Source organism: Rattus norvegicus, chromosome 2 (assembly GCF_021556685.1).
Source record: "Rattus norvegicus strain SHRSP/BbbUtx chromosome 2, alternate assembly SHRSP_T2T, whole genome shotgun sequence".
Lineage (NCBI taxonomy): Eukaryota > Metazoa > Chordata > Mammalia > Rodentia > Muridae > Rattus > Rattus norvegicus.
In genome coordinates, this window is record NC_141535.1 from 212175001 (window position 1) to 212197380 (window position 22380).

Genomic DNA, 22380 nt, shown 5'->3' on the forward strand with positions numbered 1-22380 from the left:
CAGAATGGCTAAGATAAAAAACTCAGATGACAACAGATGCTGGGGAGGATGTGGAGAAAGAAGAACACTACTCCATTGTTGGTGGGCTTACAAACTGGTACAACCACTCTGGAAATCAGTCTGGAGGTTCCTCAGAAAATCGGACATAGTACTACCTGAGGACCCAGCTATACCCCTCTTGGGCATATACCTACAAGATGCCCCAACATATAACAATGACATATGCTCCACTATGTTCATAGCAGCCTTATTTATAATAGCCAGAAGCTGGAAAGAACCCAGATGTCCCCTAACAGAGGAATGGATACAGAAAATGTGGTACACTTACATTTTTCATGTTTTAATTAACTGGTGGAGTTTATTAGGGTAAATTTATATACAGAAAGGGCATACAGGGCTATTATATGTAAGTGGTATTAATTATACTAAGACTGTTGTATAACTAACACCCATTTCTAAAACCCTTTCATCATATCAAACAGAAATCATGTATGCATTAAACAGTAACTCCTCATTCTCATAGGTGACTGCTACTGCTTATCAATTATAGCTAAATGCAGATGACTTTATAAAATGCATTTCCTCTGTGTAGTCCCTGTGGTAAAGGGCCTCCCTCAGGCTAAGGTGTTTTTAAAACTTTTGCATAACCCCATTGGGAGTTTCCCTTGTCTCTGTACCAGCTTGCCTTGGCCATTGACTGTCACTTTTCTTTCCCAGAATGTCCACAGACAACCGACAAATGTTTCCCCAGGTTGTTTGAAATTTTATTCCATGACACACACCCTTACAGCTACACAGTTTTTTTTTTCTCTAGCTAGTCATGTCTCAGTACGTCTTTTAACCCAACTCAACCTGCCAGCATCTATCTTTGAATATGTACAGAACACAGACATGGACAGATTGACAAACAGGCATGCAAGGGGAGGGTGGGGGAGAGAGAGAGAGAGAGAGAGAGAGAGAGAGAGAGAGAGAGAGAGAGATGCCCATGCCTTAACCATAGCTTTCTCCCTTCAACAGTGTGACACAGTCTATGTTGTGTCTTCTCATATTTTTGACCATTTCCCTCCTTAAGAGCCAGACTTCATGCTTATGTTTGTAAATGACATAGAATTCCAGGTCAAAGAAAAACAAGTCTTCATCTTAAAAGAGGTAAAATAACCTTCATGAGTCTGAGGCCAGTTTGGACTTTATAGCAAGATTCCATTGGAGGTTAGGGGGAGAAGAAGAGAGAAGGGAAGGTAGAGGGAAGAAGAAGAGGAGGAAGAGAGGTAGAACAGGGGAGGGGGAGGGGGAAGAGAAATCCACTTTGTATGCCATTCTTCCTGATGTGCCTTTAAATGTACACTTCCAAGACCCAAACATCTTCTATCCTGTCTTCTGCTCACTGCACATCTGCAACTCGAAATCTGACTTGTGTTGTAAGTTCAGGGTGGGAAGTAAAAATATATCTGTCCTTTTGGATCCCCCTCATCCTTCCTTTCCCAAAGGCCCAAAACCAATGCTTCCTCCCCAATTCTCCATTAGACTAAGGAGATGTTATGGTTCAAAGCAAAATCCTTTCTTTCACAGAGATTCTGTAAAAAACCCATTGTGCAGGGTATGGTTAAGGGAATGACTATTTAAAACTCACTCCTCATTTCTTAGCCTGAGGTAGCAAGGTTTGAAAGCAGGAGGTTAAGGAAAGAAAAGAATATTCTTAGTCAAGGGAGCGTGAAGACCAGACCCGAAGCAGGTCAGATACCTCCAAGGAAGCTGGACATCTGTCTGCCCACTCTGAACCTCCATCGAACCTGTAGTGCTGAATCCTCCATCAGGCAGTTCAGAGACTTATAAAGGCAATAGGAACACTATCCCTGCAAGTACTTGGGGGTCACTCCTCCATGTTCAATATTCTAGTATTTAAGATCAAAAAATAATTGAGGCAGAGAACTGACCCTTGTGGACAGGCAGGAAGATTAATCCATAGTAGAGAAGTTAGAAGAAGGTCAGAAAAAACTCCTTCTAAGATCTAAGGACAGGGCAATGTTAATAATAAGTGTAAGAGAGATGGCTCAGCAGTTAAGAACATTGATTGCTCTTCTAGAGGACCAGGGTTCAATTCCCAGCATTTATATGATAACCAACAACCATCTCTAACTCCAGGTCAGGAACACTGATGCCCTCATCTGACCTCTGTGGGCATCAGACACATACCTGTGGTACAGATACACATGCAGGCAAAATATTCATACATATGTGTTGTGGTTTGAATAGCTATGGCTTCCACAGCCTCATGTGTTTAAATGCTCGGGTCATAGGGGATTGGTGCTATTTGGAGGTGTGGCCTTGCTGGAGTAGGTATGGCCTTGTTAGAGGAAGTGTGTCATTGTGAAGGTGGGCTTTAAGGTCTCCTATGCTCAAGCTGTACCCAGTATGGTATACGGTCTCCTCCTGTTGTCTTCAGATGTAGAATTCTCAGCTCTTTCTCCAGCACCATGTTTGCCTGCATGCCACCATGCTTCCCACCATGAAAATAATGGACTAAACCTCTGAAACATAAGCCAACCCCCAATTAAATGTTTTTCTTTATGAGTTGCGTTAGTCATAGTTTCTCTTCATAGCAATGAAACCCTAACTAAGACAATATGAAATAAAAAAATTAAAACTAAATAATAGTAATAGTAGTAGTAGTAACAGTAGTAGTAGTAGTAGTAGTAGTAGTAGTAGTAGTAGTAGTAGTATCATCTCTATGAGGTGTTACAATGAAGTAAAGTCCTCATTGCACTTCTGGAAAAGTCACAGTATTTTGGAACAAAACCATCATGTGTAATAAACTTTGGTTTTCACCACATTGTCATCTCAACTACTCCTGGGTAGAGGTACCTTTATTTTTTTTTCTTTTTTCTTTTTTTCAGAGCTGGGGACCAAACCCAGGGCCTTGCGCTTGCTAGGCAAGCGCTCTACCACTGAGCTAAATCCCCAACCCCATGTAGAGGTACCTTTAAGAGGAAGGGATGATGCCTAGAATTCTAGTGAATAACAGCAGTTAGACCATCTGAGATCCACAGAAGAATGGGAGGCCAAGGAAGACACAATTACTATTGAAAAACAGCTCCTGACGGACCACTCAAGAACACAAGACAAAGTCTTTCCAAACCCTTAAAGAGAACTATGACCTCTCAGGAGAAGCTGGCTTCTGAACCGCAGATGGACCGCAGCCATACATCTTACTCCACCCCAGACGGGATGGAAGAGACAATTGTCCTATGTGTGTCAAAGATCAAGGCCACATATTCCAGAGTGTGGTCTCGAGTAAGCACATAAAGAGCGCACTACCAAATCTCTATCAAATAAAGCTCAAAAGGCTGGGAAAATGTCTGATTAACAAAAGGATACAACTCCAATATGGAAACAATACTTTCAGGCCAGAAAAAAAAATAATAAATGATAACAATGTGAAAAGGATAGTTTACCTCCAAGTAGAATATACCAAGAAGGGTCTATGTATAAAGGAGTTGACTGTCCATGTATGATTTAAGGAAAATGAAAGGTATAATTCAGTTATCTGGGGCTAACTGTAGCTCAAATTACAACTTCTAACACTAAAACAATTAGAGAGGAGGCTGCAGGGGCCCTGAGCAGATTAGGTCAGGAGAGCATTCGACTTCACTCTAAAGACAGCCTGTCATAGGCAGTCACGCAGTGAGTAACTCAGGGCAACAAATACTTTGAACTTTCCTTCCCTTTCTAATCTCTGCCAAACTTTCCCCAGGTTGAACCCTAATGGGAGCCAAAGGACATGGAAGCCAGGATGTTGAACCACACAGTGATCACACTGGCAGGGAGAAAGTTAGGTGGAGGAGGAGGGAGTGCCAATGAAGTACAATCAGTATGTAAGCCACACCGGGGAAAATGACACGAATGAATGAATCACAGAGGAGTGGCTGCCCATAGGCCTAATGGCCACCAGGACTGACTCCTTCTCTTCAGTTCACTCAGTTCATAACTTGAGTCCTGGATGTGCCTGGGTGAACGAAGCTCGAGTCTAGCTGTTCTGCTACACGGTTATCTGGAAATCTGGGTCGTCTTGCTTGCATTGTTACCAAACTTTAGGTCACAGTGTAAACCTCAAGAAGCCAAGTCTGATCATTGCCCTTGAGCAACCCATTTAAACAGCCAAGTTAATAGCAGAGAGCAGAAAAGGAACGATTCAACGTGGTTGCGTCGGGAAGAAGGCCAAAGAGATACGATGACCCCCTTCCCCTGAAGTCCTGAAGTGAGGTCGGAATTTAATCGAGGGCTGAACTATGCACATCTAAGCAGTCCAAAGAAGTGTGTAGTACCGTCCACCATTGACTCATCAACCTCTGGGGTCCAGCCTCATCCAATAAGGTAGCCTAACAAGTTGTAAATCTCTTTCCTGGGAAACGAGTTGCCCCACTCTGGTGGGCATCTTTTTCTTCTCTCAGCATGAGGGGCCTAGGGAATTTCTACTTCTCAGGATCCAGTGTTTAAATACTCTGACAAGCAGAGAGAGGAGAGATCCACGTCTGCAGAACATCTTCATTTCGGGACAGGCTGGGCACATCGTCATCTGTAAAATAGGATAATACTACTTCATCGTTTACCGCTCTAATTGGTAGTTGGGCTTGGAAGAGTGGATGCAGATTAAAGTCTCATGTGATAGCCAAGTTTATTCAGAGCATCAGACAATCTGTACTCTGAGGGAAAAGCCACATGAGTAAAGTGTTCATCACAAGGACAAGTTGCATATGGTAAAAAAAAAAACAAAAAAAACCAAAAAAACAAAAAACAAAAACAAAAAACAAACAAACAAAAAAGAAACCACAAACAAACAAAGAACCAACAACAATAACAAAGCCATGTTTTTCCTTAGAAGCATATAAACACATAACAGGTGACTGCAGTGAATAATCAGACGTATGTTCACTCCTCTCTGCTGCACCTTTGAGGGGCATGAAAACAGATCCCAAGAACACCTCTGCGTTTTTGAAACATTGAGGTCACACGACTCTTGTTCTCTTGGAGTTTCCTCACACACACTCAATTCTCTTACGACTCCATTCTTGACTGTGTTCTGACACAAGGATCAAATGGAAAAAAGGTACAGAAAGCCCTGTGGCCATGCTCAGCATGGAGTAAATAAGACACATTGTCTACCTTTCTTTTTCAAATTGGGAAATAATAAAGACATATAATGCTGTACTGGAGAGCTGATGGCTCAAGGGTTGAGAGCACTGGCTGCTCTTCCAGAGGCCTCAGTCCCAAGACACACATGACATCTCACACTGTGTGTAACTCCAGTTCCAGGGTTCCCAACACCCTCATGCAGACATATATGCATCAAAAGACCAATGTACATAAAATAAAAATAAATATTAAAAAAATATATCGGGGTTGGGGATTTAGCTCAGTGGTAGAGCGCTTGCCTAGCAAGCGCAAGGCCCTGGGTTCGGTCCCCAGCTCCGAAAAAAAGAAAAGAAAAAAAATATATCTATAATGTTTAGTACTGGCAAGATTACTGAGCAAAGATACAAAGTTTATTTTTCTTTTTGCTGGAAATTGAACCCAGAGGCTACTAAATGCTAAATGCATGTTCTACCAGTGATGTCCATCTGTCTTTCAAGTACATTTTATTTTATTATTTTATGTACATTGATGTTCTGCCTGCATGACTATGTGAGGGTGTCAGATCCCCTGGAACTAGAATTACAGACAGTTGTGAGCTGTCATGTGGATGCTGGGAATTGAACCTGGGGCCTTTAGAAGAACAGCCAATGTTCTTAACATCTGAGCCATCTCTCCAGCCCTCAAGTATATTTTAATGAGAGTATCCAATTTGGGGTGAGGGAATAATTTTACTATATTAATTATAACTCAAAATAGGGGTAAACAGGGGCAACCACATCTTACAATCCCTAGCTTACAACCATTTGTAATGGGATCTGATGCTGTCTTCTAGTGTGTCTGAAGATAATGACAGTGTACTCATATAAATAGAATAAATAAATCTTTTTTAAAAATAGGGGTAAACGGGGTTGGGGATTTAGCTCAGTGGTAGAGCGCTTGCCTAGCAACCGCAAGGCCCTGGGTTCGGTCCCCAGCTCCGAAAAAAAGAAAAAAGAAAAAAAAAATAGGGGTAAACAATCACGTGTCTAATAATCTATCCCATTCAATTACTCTCAGGAATGGGATAGATGTATGTATGTATGTTTGTATGTATGCATGTATGTATGCATGTATTGAATAATCCAAAAAAAAAGAAAGAACCTAAATTTACATCATGGAGTCTGATACCCATGTGTGTTGGTTTTCTATGTTGTATAACAACTTAAACAACTTGATAGCTTAAAAGCAAAAGAAGTGTATTACCTCACAGTTCATGTGGGTTAGAACTCCCTTATTGGCTTCTCTGAGTACTTATGGCTCTACTGTGGTTCTATTATAAGTGGTCCCATAGGTTCATGTGTTATTACGAGGTGACTGGACCGTGAAAACAGTAACGTCACCAATTGGCTAGTCCATAAATAAGCTCATATTGAATATGCTACTGGACAGTAATGGCCTGGATAGGGTCATAGGAACATCCGTGTTCTTGGTGCCTTCCTGTCATGCTTTGCCTCTGTGTGATGAGGTGAGCTACTTGCTTTGCTCCACCACATGCTTCTCACCATGATAGTCTTCATTTTCACACATGGGCCAGAAAAATGGACTGAAATAACTGAAACTGTGGATTTACATCAGTCTCCCTTGTTTTCTCAGATATCTTGTCAGAGTGATGAAAAGTGACTTAAATAGCTGCCAGTGTTCAGCCCAGCATCTTAGGGTCTCCATGTGAGGGGTGCAGAGCCAGGGAGGAGGGCAGTGAGGGGGTATAGAGTCAGTGACTGGTACCAAATCTGTTTTATCTGTGGTGGTTCTTTTGTCTATAACTCTTTGCCTTTTGGTCTAAGACCAAAAGTCATTGGTTTCTGGTAACTAGGTCCTTCTGCTCAGCAGCAGGGGATTAAGACTTAATTACTTTGATTCTTTTTATATTTGACTCAGGCCTCTCATTAGCCTGGTGAGAGACTTGGAGTTCCTTAACTCTTTGTGAGCAGGAGAGGAGAGGAGAGGGGAGGGGAGGAGAGGAGAGGAGAGGAGAGGAGAGGAGAGGAGAGGAGAGGAGAGGCGAGGATAGGAGAGCAGAGGAGAGGAGAGGAGAGGACAGGAGAGGAGAGGACAGGAGAGGAGAGGAGAGGAGAGGAGAGGAGAGGAGAGGAGAGCAGAGGAGAGGAGAGGAGAGGAGAGGAGAGGGGAGGGGAGGGGAGGGGAGGGAAGGGAAGGAGGGGAGGGGAGGGGAGAGGAGAGGGGAGTGGAGGAGAGGAGAGGAGAGGAGAGGGGAAGGGAGGGGAGGAAAGGAGGGGAGGGGAGGGGAGGAGAGGGGAGGGGAGAGGAGAGGAGAGGAGAGGAGAGGGGAGGGGAGGGGAGGGGAGCAGAGGAGAGGAGAGGAGAGGAGAAGAGGCAAACATACTGGATGAAGCTGAAGAAAACAGCACCCTTGTTTCATTGTCGTTTTTAGTTCTTAAACTTTTCAGATAATTGATCACATGGGTTCTCAAGCATCTTCACATTCCATAAATTCATAGCAACTTCACACAATAGTTCACGTCATAAAATGACAAAAAGTTACAGCAGAAATATTTAAATGTCTTTCCATTAAGACTAGTATCTGACTAAACATTTATTATTTATCTTCTAGATCCATAAGTTCATTATAAGTTTAAAGCAATAATTTTTTGTCACAAGTAACCATGGTTTTGCCAATAGACAAATCATCCACCTAGTGTCTCATTAGTTTTGAAGTTTTGTATAGATAAACCAATAAGTATTTTATTTTCTATTCTTTCACCTACAATAAATTGTCCGTTCCCAGTATATGACCTTTAATTACCGGATAATGTTCTCACAGTTAACCTAGAAGGAATGTTTTCCCTGATAGTAAATCTGTTTCAAGCTTACTTTCTTATCCAAGTGCAATTAGCCTGTGACATATAAAGATTTATAGAGTCGTATTTGCAGCTTTTAGAGGGCTCAATGCTACTTGTATAAATTTAGGAATTTAATAAAAATCATTGTTAGGAATTATGAAATCATCAACTGTCCATACTACCTGGAAGTAGATCTTCATGTTAATTGCAGAAAATCTTCCCAATAGTGTGGAATAATGCCCAGGAATTATTAGGTTATGTGATAGTGACAGGAAAAGGCATATCAGCCACAAGAAGCAATCCTGGGATGAAGTCTCTTGGGACCTTGCCTCAGAGCTCACCCACTGTAGGCCATGCAAAATGGTGATCCATCTCCAGAAACATCACTTGCATGTCTTTGGCCTTTCCTAGATGGCTTCTGACAATAGCCTTTTACAGAGGCTGTAGATCTACTGTTGACTAAGGCTGTAATCTCATGGGAAAAAGCTGATGGGGGAAAGCCTGGAGTGGACACCCTCTCTTCCTGTTAGAGTATTAAAAGCAAGCATTTAGACTTTAAATCGATACAAATAAAAACCATGAAAACTATGGTAAGACTATTGCTCTGCACTGATCCTAGCTCTTCCAGACCTTCCTTCTGGAAGGTTCTCTTCCCCTTTCGAGAAGAAACATGGTGATCTGGAGGCGAAACCCAAGTTGACTGAAATTTTACCCTTTCTTGCTTTGTTCTTCACGAACATGTTTCCCTTTTATATTTTAGGTAAAAGGGTTGGCATCTAAACCAGAAAACAGAAGTTCACATTGTATCAGCTCTTATGTAAATTCAAGTCTCAGCTCGTCCCCTTCAAAACTGCAAAACCCCATGTTTCGTGAAAGACGTTGTCATGACCCTCCTAATCTTGTTTTCTCCATGAGCCTGAGCACTCTCACTTTTCATCATTTATCATATTTACCCCTCTGTAAAGTACTCAGGTGTTCCTCCATAAGTTTTTGGTGAATTAATTTACTTCTTCAAGAATAAACAAATATTATAATTGGTGACTGACCTTAAAACATTACCAGGACAGAGTAGCACCCTAAGGACAGAGTGTCAGTGAAACGCTCTAGATTGCACAAGGGAAAATCCAGCTTTCTGCTTACCTAAACAAGCTCACCAAAGAGTCCAAAGTTCTGAAGATCCAGGAGGATGAGGAGGATGTTCTCTCTGTGATCAGGGCTGTGGCCATATTGGAGCATGGAGCTCTTGGCTCACCTTTGCCCTAGTCCTCAGGCAGATGTTTTTTTTCTATTCACATGGCACCTGCAGTCATGTGCCTTTACTGGGGTTTGCTTTCTCAGCTTCCTGAGCCTTGTGAGTGTCGCTAGGTTTCAGTCTTACTCAATCCCCTCTTCGGCTCAGGTAATGTTTCAATGTGGAGCAAACAGCTCCAAGATTTATCCTCCGTTGCTCATTCAGGTGATGCTTAGTGAGTACCAATGGCGTGCCAGGCATCCTCCAGGCCCTGGGAAAATAGCGTAGAGTGAATAAGCAAAATCTTGCCTCTCATGGACCCAAAATACAGACACAGCACTGCCAAGTAGGGTAAGAGCCACTGGCAATGATAACAGCTTATTAGTTAGACTATGAAAGGTTGTTGGCAACCTCTCAGGATCAGTAACCCTGGTTCAATCTCTGACACAGTGCACAGGCATTCACACACACACACACACACACACACACACACACACACACACACACAGATACAGGCTCAGATCCTCATACACATACACAACACACTCTTAGACACACATTCACACCTGTATATACACACACCACACACAGACACACATGAACATCCTTACACACATACACACATCACACTTTCTCTCAGACACACATATACCACACACACACACATGAACACCCTCACATACATACACATACCACACATTATCTCTCTGTCTCTCTCTCTGTCTCTGTCTCTCTCTGTCTCTCTCTGTCTCTCTGTCTCTCTCTCTCATACACACACACACACATACACACACCACATACATCACACACACACTTCACACATACATCACACACACACTTCACACATACCATAACACACACCCTTTACACACACACACATGAACACCCTCAAACACCACACACATTCTCTCTCACACACACATATCACACACCCTTACACACACACACACAGAGAGAGAGAGAGAGAGAGAGAGAGAGAGAGAGAGAGAGAATGCAATGATTATGAGAGCAGGGAAGGAATCATGGAGCCAAGAAAGTGAAGCCTGTGGGGTAGGCACTAAGTAAGGCCTGAGGACCTAATGGGGAGACACATTCCAGACCCAAGGACATGGAAGAGATTGAGAGACTATGAGAAGTGAGAACTGAGCCTGTGGAAGAGATGGGAGCTGGAGGAGAAAATAAAGGAGGTCTCCTCAGGGCAGGACCTTACCCTAAGCTGAGGCTACACTTCTGTCACAATGTTAGTGTCATCTCCTGTTCGACCTCTTCCTGTCACAAAGCTTATCACACATGAAAGGTGGGAGATGGGGCTGGGGATTTAGCTCAGTGGTAGAGCGCTTACCTAGGAAGCACAAGGCCCTGGGTTCGGTCCCCAGCTCCGAAAAAAAGAACCAAAAAAAAAATAAAAAAAAAAAAAAAAGAAAGGTGGGAGATGATTGGGCTTTTCCTCAGTTCCTGATTCTGAGGGATGAAGTGCCTTAAGGGTAAACCAGTTTGGCTAAGAGGACTGTGGACAAGAGTTGCCAAAAGGCTCTCCAAATTCAGGAGAGGCATAGACTGCTTGAATGGTGGTCAAGTAATAGGATGAGAAATAAGAGCTGGATAGGACAGACAAGATGGAGATAGAATTGAGGAAGAGATGATGGGCAGAGCTGCAGAGCTGGAGCACGGAGTAGTGTAGAGACGTGAGCACGCTGAGGTGGTGGCTGTGTGTGATGGTGCTGAGGTGGTGGCTGTGTGACGGTGCTGAGGTGGCTGTGTGTGACAGTGTTGAGGTGGCTGTGTGTGACGGTGCTGAGGTGACTGTGTGTGACGGTGCTGAGGTGGCTGTGTGTGACGGTGCTGAGGTGGCTGTGTGTGACGGTGCTGAGGTGGCTGTGTGTGACGGTGCTGAGGTGGCTGTGTGTGACGGTGCTGAGGTGGCTGTGTGTGACGGTGCTGAGGTGGCTGTGTGTGACGGTGCTGAGGTGGCTGTGTGTGACGGTGCTGAGGTGGCTGTGTGTGACGGTGCTGAGGTGGCTGTGTGTGACGGTGCTGAGGTGGCTGTGTGTGACGGTGCTGAGGTGGCTGTGTGTGACGGTGCTGAGGTGGCTGTGTGTGACGGTGCTGAGGTGGCTGTGTGTGACGGTGCTGAGGTGGCTGTGTGTGACGGTGCTGAGGTGGCTGTGTGTGACGGTGCTGAGGTGGCTGTGTGTGACGGTGCTGAGGTGGCTGTGTGTGACGGTGCTGAGGTGGCTGTGTGTGACGGTGCTGAGGTGGCTGTGTGTGACGGTGCTGAGGTGGCTGTGTGTGACGGTGCTGAGGTGGCTGTGTGTGACGGTGCTGAGGTGGCTGTGTGTGATAGTGCTGAGGTGGCTGTGTGTGATAGTGCTGAGGTGGCTGTGTGACAGTGCTGAGGTGGCGGCTGTGTGTGATGGTGCTGAGGTGGCTGTGTGACAGTGCTGAGATGGCTGTGTGTGACAGTGCTGAGGTGGCGGCTGTGTGTGATGGTGCTGAGGTGGCTGTGTGACAGTGCTGAGATGGCTGTGTGACAGTGCTGAGGTGGCTGTGTGTGACAGTGCTGAGGTGACTGTGTGTGACGGTGCTGAGGTGGCTGTGTGTGACAGTGCTGAGGTGGCTGTGTGACAGTGCTGAGGTGGCTGTGTGTGACGGTGCTGAGGTGGCTGTGTGTGATGGTGCTGAGGTGGTTGGTGTGTGACAGTGCTGAGGTGGTAGCTGTGTGTGACAGTGCTGAGGTGGCTGTGTGACAGTGCTGAGGTGGCTGTGTGTGATGGTGCTGAGGTGGCTGTGTGTGACAGTGCTGAGGTGGTTGGTGTGTGACAGTGCTGAGGTGGCTGTGTGTGACGGTGCTGAGGTGGCTCTGTGTGAGGTGTTGCTGAGGTTGATGTGTGACAGTGCTGAGGTGGTGGCTGTGTGTGATGGTGCTGAGGTGGCTGTGTGTGACAGTGCTGAGGTGGCTGTGTGTGACAGTGCTGAGGTGGCTGTGTGACAGTGCTGAGGTGGCTGTGTGTGACAGTGCTGAGGTGGCTGTGTGTGACGGTGCTGAGGTGGCTGTGTGTGACGGTGCTGAGGTGGCTGTGTGTGACGGTGCTGAGGTGGCTGTGTGTGACGGTGCTGAGGTGGCTGTGTGTGACAGTGCTGAGGTGGCTGTGTGTGATAGTGCTGAGGTGGCTGTGTGACAGTGCTGAGGTGGCGGCTGTGTGTGATGGTGCTGAGGTGGCTGTGTGACAGTGCTGAGATGGCTGTGTGTGACAGTGCTGAGGTGGCGGCTGTGTGTGATGGTGCTGAGGTGGCTGTGTGACAGTGCTGAGATGGCTGTGTGACAGTGCTGAGGTGGCTGTGTGTGACAGTGCTGAGGTGACTGTGTGTGACGGTGCTGAGGTGGCTGTGTGTGACAGTGCTGAGGTGGCTGTGTGACAGTGCTGAGGTGGCTGTGTGTGACGGTGCTGAGGTGGCTGTGTGTGATGGTGCTGAGGTGGTTGGTGTGTGACAGTGCTGAGGTGGTAGCTGTGTGTGACAGTGCTGAGGTGGCTGTGTGACAGTGCTGAGGTGGCTGTGTGTGATGGTGCTGAGGTGGCTGTGTGTGACAGTGCTGAGGTGGTTGGTGTGTGACAGTGCTGAGGTGGCTGTGTGTGACGGTGCTGAGGTGGCTCTGTGTGAGGTGTTGCTGAGGTTGATGTGTGACAGTGCTGAGGTGGTGGCTGTGTGTGATGGTGCTGAGGTGGCTGTGTGTGACAGTGCTGAGGTGGCTGTGTGTGACAGTGCTGAGGTGGCTGTGTGACAGTGCTGAGGTGGCTGTGTGTGACAGTGCTGAGGTGGCTGTGTGTGACGGTGCTGAGGTGGTGGCTGTGTGTGACAGTGCTGAGGTGGCTGTGTGTGACGGTGCTGAGGTGGTGGCTGTGTGTGACGGTGCTGAGGTGGCTGTGTATGATGGTGCTGAGGTGGTGGCTGTGTGTGATGGTGCTGAGGTGGCTGTGTGTGACAGTGCTGAGGTGACTGTGTGTGACAGTGCTGAGGTGGCTGTGTGTGACAGTGCTGAGGTGGTAGCTGTGTGTGACAGTGATGAGATGGCTATGTGTGATGTTGTTGAGGTGGTGGCTGTGTGTGACGGTGAGGGCTGGAGAGAGAAAGGACTCCCATCTGCACAGGGTTTTTGTTGACATTCCTCTTGCCTGGCAAACTCTTATCCATCTTTCAAAACGCAGATTAATTGAAACCTCTTCAAAGCCTGCTCCAACTTTCTTCTTCCAGACTCCCTTAACCCCTCACTAACCCCTTCATTCTATCACTTGCTGTGCACAACACGTTATAATTTCTCTGTTCTTCCCACCTGACTACATGAAGAGTTAGTCGGGGGTCAACTTTACATCCCCGGCATTTAAAACTGTGCGTGGAATATAACAGGTGGGAAAGAAGCAAACAGTAAATGAACTATCAATAATGACAAAGGGACCAGAGTAAAAGGGATAGCCTTGGGAGATAAAAAGTGAAATACGTAATTAGATTGTTATAGCAGGACTTTACCTGATGAGGGTGCTATTGAAGGCTTTTAGAAGATGCTGGATTTTGAAAGAAGTAGAAATACTGAGGTAACACAAAATACTGAGAAGAAATTTGGGAGAAAAACAGGAGACATTTTTAGATGGGGCTGAAAGCCATAAGAAGTCTCTTAATTTCCTGAGGACATACATATTTCTTGATGCAATCATAAAAACCAGAGACAGGATAGATTTTTGCACAGGAATCAGAGTGGGGTGAGCAGCGCACTCCTAGCGAGTGAGGTGTGTCAGCAGGTGGGTTTGTGGCATTTTCTAGGCTGTGATCCTGTAACTCCATAAATGAGAGCTTTTCCTGTTTTGGTCCCCCCAACCCTCGCCCCTCTTTTAGAGCAATTAGGAAAATGAGCGCTATATAAACACTGCAGTTTCTTTAGCCAACTCTTTCATGGTGTGCACCCTTTCTCAGTGTCCCCACTGTCCTCTGTCATTGTCCATTTGGCAATGGGGGTGGGGCGGCATTTGTTTGTTCATTCACTTTACATCCGGATCCCAGCCCCTTCCCTCCTCTCCTCCCAGTCCTACCTTCCCACCCGCTTCTCCCATTCCCCTTCTCCGCAGAGAAGGGAGACCCCCTCCCCGTTCCAACCCACCCTGGCACATTAACGCATCCTCTCTCACTGAGGCCAGACAAAGCGTCCCAGCTAGGGGAAAAGAATCCAAAAGCAGGCGATAGAGTCCAAGTCAGAGATTGCCCTCTGCTCCAATTATTAGAGGACCCACATGAAGACCAAGCTGCACATCTGCTCTATATAGGTAGAGGACCTAATCCAGTCCCTGCGTGCTCTTTGATTGGTGGTTCAGTCTCTGTGGACCGTGGGGGAGGGCGGCATTTTTTTGGAGTGTTACAGACAAATACTGTTATTAACTGGGTAGTACACACAAGAGTCCCCAGAAACAAGGACCATCAGGCCTCACATGTCAACAGTGCCAGGGTTGAGAAATCCTGCCAAGCTTACTTAAAATCAAGGAACACAGGCAGGCGTTTGCCCTGGCTTAAGATTTTTGAGGGCGTTTTTTTTGTTTGTTTGTTTTGTTTTGTTTTTTTGTTTGTTGGGTTTTTTTCTTTTCCTCCTTGTTCTGTAATGTGCCAGAAGAGAGTGCTGGAAGATTTCTCTAGAATCCTTAATGAAACCATTGAAGGTTTGGTTTCTTGTGTTACACCAAAATGTCCACAAGATGGTGGCAAAGGATTCCTTTTGAACACACACAAGCACGCCATTCTATCTCAGGTTGTTTTGCTTTTAAGGATACTAAAAGTACTACAGTTACTATATTTAGCATGAACGACTCATAAGGTCAACTGTAAACATTTCTGTTGAAACATAGATCAAATCACTTCTTTCCTGTTCTACAACTTGTCATAAAAAGGCATTAGGGAGAACAGTTTTCTGCTTTTATTAACGGAGTAAAGATTGACAGCAAGAGCCAGGAAGATGGGGGTTGGGGATTTAGCTCAGTGGTAGAGCGCTTGCCTAGGAAGCGCAAGGCCCTGGGTTCGGTCCCCAGCTCCGAAAAAAAGAACCAAAAAAAAAAAAAAAAAAAAAAAGAGCCAGGAAGATGGCTCAGCTTGTCAAGCCAGTAACCTTGCAAGCCCGACAACCTACATTCGATCTAGCCACATGGTAGGAGAGAATCAACGCACACAAGTTGTCCTCTGACAAATGTGCCCCGTGCCCCCAGGACGAATATATGTGATTATTTTATAATGATTGAACAACAACAACAACAAAATGTTGACAGCACACTGGTAGAGTACTAGCAGCCACCTTGTAGGGGGAAAAATGGCGTTCTTGGCATCAGTTTTAAAAAACCCTTGTGTTAAGGGATGGCCAGGAAGAAAACTGTCTTTCCTGGCTATGGCTTCTTTGCCATTAACACCTGAGCAACGGCGAGATCAAGCAGAAGTGAGGCAATATGGCTTCCTTCAAGCCCCAGACTATATTCAAAGTAAAGCTCACAGCATACTAAATTTTTTAAAAAGTGACTTAGATCAGCAAACCTCCCAAAGAGTCCAATTCTTTCCCACCCTGAGGCTAATGCTGGAAGGTGCAAGTAGGAGCCTGAGGAGCCTGCACTGCCCACTCAAACCTCCCCTCAGAGACCACTCAGGCTGAGAGTCACTCGAAGCACCAAGTGTGTGGAGCTTTTGGGATAAAGAAACCAGGCATGGTGGCTCATGAGGTCATTTAATCTTTTGGGAAAAGAAACTTAGAGTTAAGGCCTATCCTTGGCAATATAGGAAAGCCTCCTCTTAGACACTACTGTACCCCACACACACACACACACACACACACACACACACACACACACAAAGCAGGGTGACAACAGAGGAGAAAGGAATTGACAGTCTTTAAAGTGTTCTACTGCATGCATTCAAATAATAAGAATTCCTCCGAATTTTTTTGCAACCTGCACTCAGTCACATTTGTTGGTGTGTTTTTATCTATCCAGCTATTAATGTCTATCTCTCTATGCATCTTGACTCAATGTGTATGTAGCCGAGGATGACCTTGGACTGCTCCTCCTCCTGCTTCCACCTCCGGAGAGTTGGAGGATTACAGGTAGGAGCCACCAAGGCCAGTTTCTGTTGAGCTGGAAACCAAACACAGAGCTTCCTGCGTGGTGGGAAGGCAAGCTCCCAACCCATGGACACCCCCGCCTTCACTTTTGAATGTACTTAATGAATACATTTAAGGATGAACTTGAATTCCCAAAGAGCCCGATTTCCTATCATCCAAGTTTGCTAAGAAGTCTCAAGGCAAGGGGAAGAGATAAGAAAGCAATCAGGAAGAGGAAGCCCCGAGACACGTGTAATTCTTAAATAAGTCTACGGGGTTTGTGCCTTTTACCTTTATTTGACAGATAGGTAAATGGAGAATTTGAGAAGTTAAAATGTTTTCAAGGTCGCTCAACTAGTAAATCGAGGAACCAGGGATCAACTAGATAGCTAAGAAATGCCAAGTATGAGGAATCCTAATCACGCCTGGGAACTAACCCAACTAACCATCCATAACCTTGACTATTTACACCACGTGGAGTTCGTTAGAGGACCATATCGAAAACAGGCTAGGTATTCCCATGATTTTGACTGGCAGTGACCGCAGAAGGTACACGTGGGACTTGTGGTTTTTCCTGGGAAGGGGCTTCGCTTCTCGCTCTCCTCGGGAAAGTGGTCCTAGGATGCTGGGCAGTTTGCAGACTAGTGTGGAAAATAAACTTCCATCCAGGCTGGGGTCCGAGGCCTCCTTATCTAGTGAAAACTGCCAGGCTTCTTCCAAGATGGAGTTTCCCTCTTCTGTTTATGGATATGCCGTAAAAAGAAAAGTGCTTGTAAACAGCTTGAGTGCATGAACAATCTAATTAAAATAATTAAGGTAATAGCTTGTGAAAAAAAGCGCAGTAAAGCTAATTATTACAGAGAGGCTGTGTGGGAGGAGGAGAATTGCTGACATTCTTTAGGTCCAAGCAGCTGGGAAAGCAAAGATGATTTAACAGATCTCTTCTGAGGTTGTGGCTCCCCTCCTCCCCAACCTCCGTTTAACCTCCTCCTCATCTTGAGTTTCAATTTCCTCCTTGGCAATAATCATAGGTGGTGACCCTCTGATGCCTCTCGGTCCAGATCAGTCCTTCCAGTCAGACACTCCGCTCTTTTCTTTTTAAACCCAGAGAACTATGTATGTTTAGAATAGGAAGGTTGGCTGGAGAGATAGCTCAAGCAACTAAAGAACACCGGCTGCTCTTCTGGAGGATCAGGGTTCGAGTCCCAGCACCCACATGGTGGCTCACAACTCTCTGTATCTCAAGTTCCAGGGCATCTGACATTGTCTTAGGCCTTTGCAGGCATCAGACATGCACACAGTACACAGATGTACATGTAGGCAAAACATACATATACCTCGAAAAATAAAAATAACTATTGAAAAATATTAAACTTAAAACGAGGGAGCTCCAGTGTAGACCAAAGGAAGCTGTAGACATGACGCAGAGGGTGCACAGCCTCTCTGCAAAGGTCTCCACCATGGCTCTAAACCATACTGGTCCAGCCCTTGCTGGGTTGAGCAAGTTGGAAGAAGATGAAGGCTGTAACTGCTTGGGCTGCAGTCTAGAACATTTCTGTTTCATTTTTGAGCTTCACCTGGTTCCATTAATATCCGTGTGTGTGTGTGTGTGTGTGTGTGTGTGTGTGTGTGTGTGTGTGTTGAGGGGGTCCACATTTACACTTTTCCCTGTACACACACACACACACACACACACACACACATACACATATGCAATGTAATTTACTCAAGAAACTGCAAATGATGTTTGTGCATGCCTGCAGCTCTCTTCCCCTCCCCTCCCCTCCCCTCCTCCTCCCCTTCCCCTCCTCCTCCCTTCCCCTCCCCTCCCTTCCCTTCCCTCTCCTCCCTTCTTTTCTCCTCTCTTTCTTTGGTTTTTTTCAAGAGAGGGTTTCACTTTGTAGCTAGCCCTGCTACCCTGGAACTTAATCAGTAGACCTCAGATTCTGAGATCTGCCTTTGTCTCCTGAGTGCTGGGACTAAAGGCATGTGTCACCATGTCCAGCTACTGTTAGCCTTCTAATTGTTAACCTATGGGTACCTTTGCATCTACACTGATGTGTGCTCCTTAAACATGTTAGGGCCTCAGGAAGAGTGGACAATACAATCTGTTCCCAATTCTTCCTTCATCTAGGGAACCAAGGTACCCCTTGTAGCATAAGATGATGATGCCAATAAATAATTGTCAATAAACACTTATGGTAGAAATTCTATTAAAGTGGTCAGAGTCTAAAATATCGGATTATGAAGGTTTGAATCAAAAGGACACTTCTCGGGGCTGGGGATTTAGCTCAGTGGTAGAGCGCTTACCTAGGAAGCGCAAGGCCCTGGGTTCGGTCCCCAGCTCTGGAAAAAAAGAACCAAAAAAAAAAAAAAAAGACACTTCTCTACAATGGGATTGTCTTGTCTGGTGGCCGAATGCATTTCTATGTGCGTCATCATCTTCCCTGTCTAGAGTCTCTTTTTTTCATTGCTTCTGACTGACAAGGGAAAAGCTCCCCATTTTCTGCCTTCTCTTGGACAGTTCTTGCCACTTTTGCTTTTTTCCAATCTCCCAGAGCATTGGGGTCTTTACAATGAGCCTTCCAGGCATGCAAGACAAGGCAGTATTCGTGACGGCTTTTCCCCACTAAGGACTTTAAGTCATCTACTCTTTGTCATCTTTGTTTGAGGGGAAACCCTAATGGCCCTTAATTTAGCACTGTTAGCAGACTGTAGACACCTATGCTTGCCCACACCCCCCAAGAAAGAAAGGATGCTAACGTTTATTAAAATAAAATCTCCTTTAACTGGTCGAGTTCCCAGTGTGCCCCTCCCCCACGGACTGTCACCTTAAGTTATTCCAGGAATCTCTCTGGGTTGTCTGTCTGGAAGGCCTTTTGTCCATCGCTGTCTACTTCAGATTGCCTGGCTCACTTTTACACCCACTTGCTATTGTTCCACGCACAGAACCTCTCCCCTTTCTTCTTTTCTAAGCGTGCTGGCTTGAGAAATCAGAGGCCTCTGTCTCTCCTAGGGCACCTTTAACTCATCCTGTGTGTGCAACACTTTCTTCCTTTATTAGGTTGGGGCAGTCAATTCGCTTCCAGAATTGGACTCTTAAGGGTCCCTCGATGGCCTTATTATCTGCTTTGTCCCTAAATCAGCCCTTTGTAGTAGTATCTGGTCTTCTAATCCTACTCAGTGTCTTCATTCTACTTAGTGATCTCCTCTCCCCGGCTTCCCGAGTGACTTAACCTTGTCTTCCCCTCCATATTTTAGCATCCTGACTGATTAAACTCTGGAGTTTCCTAGATTTCTTCTGATTAACCACCAAGTTGTAAGAAAAAAAAAAAAAAAGAAGAAGAAAATAAAACAAACAAGCAAAACAACACAAACAACCAAACAAACCAAGCTAATAGAAAAAAAACCCTAAAATTTCATTTGGGGTTCAATCTTTTTCTGTACACCCAAAATCATGTGTAGTAAACACAGTGAATTTTTTAAAAATTCAAATTCTTATTTTTATGAACCAATTCCACTTTCCCTCCCATGCCCAGCCCCGTCATTATCTTTGGTTATAGAATATGCCAGGATCTTAAATAATCTTGATACTCATCAAAATGACTTTCAAATGCCTTTCAGGTATTATCTTGTTTTCCTAATATTTTTATCTAATACTAATACCTGCACTTCTTGCATAAGTTGGCATAAATATTTTTCTACCCAATCCAACCTTGGATGTGTGTTTTTCCAGGCTGATTGTGGAAGGGGACAATGGCTTTGTTTTCACGATAACTATGCAGACATTCTGGTGTTCAGAGCAGTCTTGGAGCAATCAAAGAGTAAAGATAGCTGCCTCAGAATGAGACTTTAGGATATAAAGGGGTTAAATTATGAGCTCCAGCAACCCAATGCTTAGGGCCTGACAGAACCCTAGAAGAGCCAGCATTTCTCAGCCATTACTCTGTGCCTGGGGGCAGAGGTGGGGGACAGGGCAGGGGTGGGAGTGCAGGCCTCCTTTGTCGTGGGCCAGTTTCCTCCGATTGTCATTCATTCTGGTATTCCTTCCTGCTCCTCAGTGGTAGCTAATTGTCACCACCCCCACCCCTGCCTGCCCCACTGCAGGCTTTTAATTTCCTCGAGTTAGAGCTGTAACACTTCCTCAGCAATTTTTGCCCCAGCAGGTTGGCCTCCTTTCTACACTCTCCCTCGGTTTGCCTGTCACCAAAATGGGAGTGCACTTCCTAAGACGGCTGCACCCAAACGCGCGGTCAGTCATTGTGGGACCGTTTCAGCAATGAGGAAGTATGGCTAGCCTGGGTTCTGTGGTTATTTTAATGGACGTCCAGTTACACCCACCAGTTAGGTTAGAAGCTGTAAGGGTTCACTGTAGCTCACCACAACGAATCTTCCCAAACAGTTTTTTGGTTCACTTTATCTTTTATTCATATATTTCTTTCAAGGGAAAATTCTAATTTACTCTATGTAGCACACCCATCCACAAGAGCAATTTTCCAAGTGACATTTTGAGTAAGCCTCTTTTCAGGAATTAAAAAAAAAAAAGTGTGCCCCCCCCACCACCTATCACCCCTCACCCCATTTTTTTCCGGAGCTGGGGACCGAACCCAGGGCCTTGCGTTTCCTAGGCAAGCGCTCTACCACTGAGCTAAATCCCCAACCCCCCCTCACCCCATTCTAAAGCCATGGGTGACCTAAGACTCCCACCATGGTGAACAGACTCACCAATTGCCTTTGTCATAGATTATAAAGAGAAGCTTAATTTCTACAACCACAGCATTTAAAACAAGCAAACAAACTCACTCCATCTATGAGCTGGAAACAGGGCGTGGGGGGCAGGAGGGGCCGGTGTATTAAATGAGGAGCATTAGACCATGACACGCTGTGTCGAAAACCCGCTAATGATATGTGGTTCTCTTTTCCTCTGAGGAATCGATGCTTCTTTTCCCATTTAGTGTAGGTAGGGTGAAGGGCCTGGAGTGTCTTCTGATGAAGTGGACTGGCAGCTTTTGTTTTAAGACCAGGGCTCTGATTACACCTGACAGAACTGAAACCGGACTCTGGCACAGCTCAGCCAAGCCTTATCTGCCACCAGCCACTCTCTGTAGGAATGTCCCTGATGGTGTCAACTTTGATTTGCCTTTGTACAATGCTTAGCACGGCAACAACAATTAAAAAAAAGAAAACCCGAAACAAACCCAAAAGCTTCTTTTTCCCCTTCAAATTAGTTCCAAGATGACTTCTTCTTTCCATTTTTTTTTAATATGGGTCATCGCTGTACGATTTCTTTTTGAGGTTAATCTTGATGTCCCTGTGGAGACAGTCTCATAGTTCAAGAATAATCACACTCATTAAAAATCTGCCTAAGAAAATGGTTCACATAACCTGGGCTGTGGCAGTGGTTTTGTGGTATTTGGACTCGTGTCTACAAAAATATTTGTGCACCAGATGCTGAATTGTTCAGAGCATTCATCCCAAACAAGTTTTAAACATTCACACACATAAAACACGATAGGGGGAGAAAATCATCACCGTTTTTTTTCCCATTGGTGCCACATGAGTAATGCTTTAGCCACACCGAAAACAATCAGATTGCTGGGTAGGGATTGTAACGAAAGTACAACTCACTTTAACAGCTCACCAACTAACCGCGCATGGTTTCTAAAAACCAAAGCCAAGGGCCGTGGAGAGAGCTTAGTTAGAGCGAAGCACTTGCTATGTAGACTTGAGGACCCTTATCCAAATTCCGGAAGCTGTGGGAAACAGCGCCCTGTGGTGGAGGTACACTTGTTTTCCTGGTGCTAAGGGTGCAGAGACAGCCACATTCCAGGGGTTTCGCTCATCAGCAGCCCAACCTGATGAGAAAGCTCTAGACTTATTGAGATCCTATTTCAATGAACACAGTGGCTGAGAAATGGCACCCAGGGTTCACCTCAGGCACCCACATGCGTGATTACACTGTACTGCCATGCATGCACGCACTTAAAATCATCTTGGTGGTGACACTGTCTAGACTGAGAGGGAGCCCAATAAGATTCTGGATCAGTAGCCCACTACCCCAG

At 45.3% G+C, this 22380-nt stretch overlaps 1 long non-coding RNA gene across 1 annotated transcript in view; it reads right to left on the minus strand.

Annotated features, from left to right (window-relative positions):
* Window positions 1–746: 746 nt before the first annotated feature.
* The window catches only part of LOC134485959 (uncharacterized), a 31199-nt gene continuing 9565 nt past the window's right edge, over window positions 747–22380 (minus strand). Inside the window, exons 2-3 of the long non-coding RNA XR_015676859.1 lie at window positions 9111–9472; window positions 747–4573 (exon numbers count right to left, since the gene is read on the minus strand). This is a non-coding gene — a long non-coding RNA (uncharacterized LOC134485959). The remainder of the gene's footprint in view (window positions 4574–9110; window positions 9473–22380) is intronic.